This window comes from Cebus imitator, unplaced genomic scaffold (assembly GCF_001604975.1).
Source record: "Cebus imitator isolate Cc_AM_T3 unplaced genomic scaffold, Cebus_imitator-1.0 Scaffold681, whole genome shotgun sequence".
NCBI lineage: Eukaryota > Metazoa > Chordata > Mammalia > Primates > Cebidae > Cebus > Cebus imitator.
Window position 1 is genome coordinate 188665 of NW_016107996.1, and position 4599 is coordinate 193263.

Genomic DNA, 4599 nt, shown 5'->3' on the forward strand with positions numbered 1-4599 from the left:
CAACAGGTACCATGGCAAGTACCATGCCACAGAGATTTCACAAAACTATGAACTGTGAAGAGCAGGAATTCCTCACGAAGTTTGGAGTCTATGTGGGAGGGCTAGATATGTTTATGAGTCGAGAACAGTAAAGTACAGGGTACGTACAAACGCGAGTCGTTAGCATCCTAACGATTCACGAAGTGCTCCTCCACCAACACCTGCCCAGCCGCCTGTTCACAGCTCCGGCCTTCTCACGTCGGATATCGGCCCCCAGGTGACCGTTACTATTGCCAGCAAACGCGCAGAGCTGCACGGACACACAAGGCGGAGGGAACACCGAAGTCCGTTATTGCCCAGCACGTCCACTGCCCCAGCGACCGCGCAACCCTGAGGCATGCAGACGCGAGAGGAACCCTAGGCCCAGCACACCGCAGGTGAGGGGCGTGGTCCTCCGGTACCCTCAGTTGCCCGACCATAGAGCTTTTAGACCTCCAGGACTCCTAGAGAGCTTCCGGAAGTGCCTTTGGGGCAAGATGCATGCTGGCCGGTGTTGTGCCTCCGCTGATTTGGGAAGTTAGTGGCCGCAGGGGCAGGTCCGAGTACAATTCTCGTCCCCTTTTGTCCCCGACGTCCTTCCCTGTCTGTTTACCTTTTGCAGCCTCCCTTGCCCACGCCGAGCCGCCTCTGCAGCTCACAGTGAGTACGGTCGGGCCCTGGGCCGGAGGAAAGTGGGTGCTTTGTGGCTGGATCAGGCCGCAGCCGAGGACGGGCCTGAGGGGTCCGGAGTGGGGCCTGTGCGGTGGTCGGCGCCGGGGAACGATTCTGACGCCTTAGTCGGGTGTAGGCAGAGTAAGTGCCCGCGAATTGCCCTAGAACTTTTTGCGAGGGAACACTTTTTATGAAGGTTCGCTTTCTTCATAGCTAATCGTTTTCTGGTATGATTTTGTAGTCGATCGTATTTATTTTAAAATGGGAAACTGCCCCCCGTGTTATTTTTTATCCAACTATTTCCAGGGTCTGAATTGTTTTCACTTAGCACTATTTTGCGTTTCGGTCACAAAAAAATTCTCGTTTTTTAAAAAAGAGGTATTTTGCTTTTGGAAGCCGCAGTTATCCACAAAAATCCATTTTTGCTGTTTCTCTGCTTTCTTTAGTGTGTTAAGAAACTGGTGGTGTATTGACTGGATAATTGTACAAAAGGTTTTTTTTTTTTTTTTTAATATCGGCAATACAGAATTCAACATTATCAGAATGCCTATTTCATTTGCTAAAGCAAACTGAAGTTAGCCAACGAGGAACTCTGGGAGGGGCCCCATTTCCAAAACTCTGGTTAGTAATGAGTAATTTTTGTCAGGCTGCTTTGACTGCCACCGCCACCTTTAAAAACGTTTCTGTTCTTATTAGTTCCTTTGAGTATATTTACGTAGCAGTCATTGTTTTAGCAAATGTATACATGTTTTGAATTTCTGTTGTGAAATGTAAAATGTCATAGATGTTAATTAAAACTTTCAGCTAATGCAATTTGAGATAACAAGCATTAAAATGTAAAAGGAAAATGTAAAAATCAGTCTATATTTACACAGTGCTTACCAACAATACAGACATGTATGTACAAAACTAAGAGGAAAGTACATAGTGGAGTAATTTTGCACTTATTTATTTGTAAGTTGTAATTCTCAAAAACTAGCTGGTTAGAGAGGGAAAAGACTACAAAATGGAAAATTAGCCACTAAATAGAATAATCAAGATGGGCAATGGACAAGACCTGTTGGCTCATTTGGTTTAAAAAATCAACAAACCTGAAAATTAGCTGCCTTTCATCAGTGTCGCTATTGAGACTTTAATGCCACGTCAACACTATAAAGTTCTTGAATGCTGCGCCCTTCACATTAAAATATTTTATAGCCTTCTGTACTGGTGAGCAATGGGATTGCACCTGTGAATAGACACTGCTCTCAAGCCTGAGCAACACAGTGAGACCCTGTCCCTAAATAATATTAATAATAATAATAAATATTTTATAGCCATTATGGATGAGGATTGCCCAATAATGGATGGCCAGTTGTTCAGTAGTTAAAAATGAACCTTGGCTCAAAGGAGATTTGCAAGAAAGCATGGTAAGACTTTCACCATATAACATCACATTCTAAACAGTTAGAATTTATGTCCCATATAATGATCTTTAAGTTTTTAGCATTAAACCATAAGTAGCTATTTTAAGAAAATGTAAGTTTGTTTGTTAAATTGTAATTGATTTAAAAAATTATTTTAGCCGGGCGCGGTGGCTCAAGCCTGTAATCCCAGCACTTTGGGAGGCCGAGGCGGGTGGATCACGAGGTCAACAGATCGAGACCATCCTGGTCAACATGGTGAAACCCCGTCTCTACTAAAAATACAAAAAATTAGCTGGGCATGGTGGTGTGTGCCTGTAATCCCAGCTACTCAGGAGGCTGAGGCAGGAGAATTGCCTGAACCCGGGAGGCGGAGGTTGCGGTGAGCCGCGATCGTGCCATTGCACTCCAGCCTGGGTAACAAGAGCGAAACTCCGTCAAAAAAAAAAAAAAAAAATTATTTTAAAATGAACTAAGAATTTTAAAATAAGTTATCTTAAATTATAATGTATTCAAACAGAAACAAATAGATAATTTGTTCAAACCAAATTGATTACCCTTTCTCAACAAAATTTCAGCATCCTCCTCAAATTCAATCTTCACCCAAATCTCACTATTCTAGCAAATTCCTCCACTTTTCTGTAAAGTCATCATCAGTGAACTTGACCCCTGATGTTAATTGCTATATTTAACTATATATTTTGCTCCTTAGTTCTTCTAATCTGTAGTTTACTCCCTATCCTGTTGTTTCTGGCCTTGTCTAACTTTTAAAATAATTTTCAAATTCCCTTCCTTTTCTGTACACACTCTCTAAATAGAATTTGTTTGTTTGTTTGTTTGTTTTTAACCTCCTGGCATTCTTGGATGGCCTTTGAGTCTATGAACTCTGCTGAAATTGAATGTAAAATTTTGCGTCTATGAACATTTTGCTGGAAAGAAGTTCTGTGTTTTCTTTAGGTTGAAGAGTCTGTAAACCAACCACCTCCCCCATCGCCTCCAAAAAAAACTGAAAAGATAAGCACTGCCTTGATGATCCATATTGGGAACTATAGGTACAGTAATCCGATTTTATTCCTAAGTACTTGTTTTTTCTTTTCTTTGTGGACTATAGGTCTCTGGTTTTATCTATGTTAGCACAGATGTTAGCATCTCATGCCAACTGGTTTTAGGTGTGCTACTTTTACTTAATGCTGTTCTTTAGTCTCTATGCTGTTGCCTGAAATACAAAGATAATGGTCACCTCCACCAACAAACATTTGCACATTCTCACAATGCAGTAAGTCCTGTATTTGGACCATATAAAAAATGCTGTGGTAGGAATGACAAATGGCAGGGGAATGACAGAGAAGAACTCATCAAAAGGGTAATAGATAAATTACTGTTAACAGTTGAATGGTTTTAGCTAGACCAAGATTTATCAACCTTGGTATTGACACTTTGGGCCAAATAATAATTTGTGGTATGGGCTGTGTTGAGCATTGTAGGATCCCTGGCCTGTATACACAAGATAATAGTAGCACCCCTTCCCTCCAAAGTCATGACAACCAAAATATTTACAGACATTACTAAAGGTCCCTGGGATGGGGGTAAGGATGATATTGCCATCAGTTTTGAACCACTGAGCTAGAGTAGAGAACTCTGTAGTCGAATGGAAGTATGAGAAAGCTACAGCCCAAAAGGCTTTATGAAAGTGAGTTTAAAGTAGTTAAAGCCAGGTAGGTTTACATTTATAAAGGGCCTTGCATACCGTGCTAAAAGAATTTGGTTCCCTATTGAAGCATTTTCAGGAGGTGAGTCATATTACATGTTTTTTTAAAAAATCTCCCTGGCAGTTTAGGGCTACTGTAAAAAAAAAAAAAGGTTTCACAAAATTGGTAGTTTAATACAATAGACACTTACTGTCTCATAAGTAGGGAGGCTAGATGTCCAAAATCAGCGTGTTGCCAGGGCCATGCTCTTCTAGCTTCTGGTTGTTACTGACAAACTTTGGCATTACTTGGCTTGCAGCTGCATAACTCTATCTCTGCTTGTGTCGTCACTTAGCTCTCATTCATCTGTGTGTCTGTGTCTTCACATGATCTTCTCCTTTCTGAGAGTCTGTCTCTGTGTCATTTCGTCATTTCTCATTTTGAAAGTGTGCCATTCATACTGCTTTAATAGCCTGCCCATTCCAGTATAACTTCATCTTAACTTGATTACATCTACAAAGCCCATATTTCCAAATGAGGTCACATTCACAGGTACTGGAGGTTAGGACGTCAGCATATCTTTTTGGAGGACACATTTCAATCCACAGCAGACAACATTGTGGAACACGAATAGGAAAAAGCATAACCAAGGTTACCGCTACAATTCTAGGCAAGAGATGATGTCTATACCAAAGATAGAAATCATAAACCTGGCCGGGCACGGTGGCTCAAGCCTGTAATCCCAGCACTTTGGGAGGCCGAGGCGGGTGGATCACGAGGTCAAGACATCGAGACCATCCTGGTCAACATGGTGAAAC

General features: G+C 41.6%; 1 protein-coding gene across 5 annotated transcripts in view; it reads left to right on the plus strand.

Moving 5' to 3' along the window:
- Positions 1–261: 261 nt before the first annotated feature.
- ZKSCAN8 (zinc finger with KRAB and SCAN domains 8) overlaps positions 262–4599 on the plus strand; it is a 17120-nt gene continuing 12782 nt past the window's right edge. The window contains exons 1-2 of one of the 5 annotated variants that reach the window (XM_017518450.2): positions 506–831; positions 3051–3145. The gene's annotated coding sequence lies outside the window, so the exon portion shown is untranslated. Of the gene's footprint in view, positions 417–505; positions 1312–3050; positions 3146–4599 lie in introns of those variants that run through there. The other 4 variants (XM_017518448.2, XM_037734872.1, XM_017518447.2 and 1 more) reach the window with 4 other exon arrangements.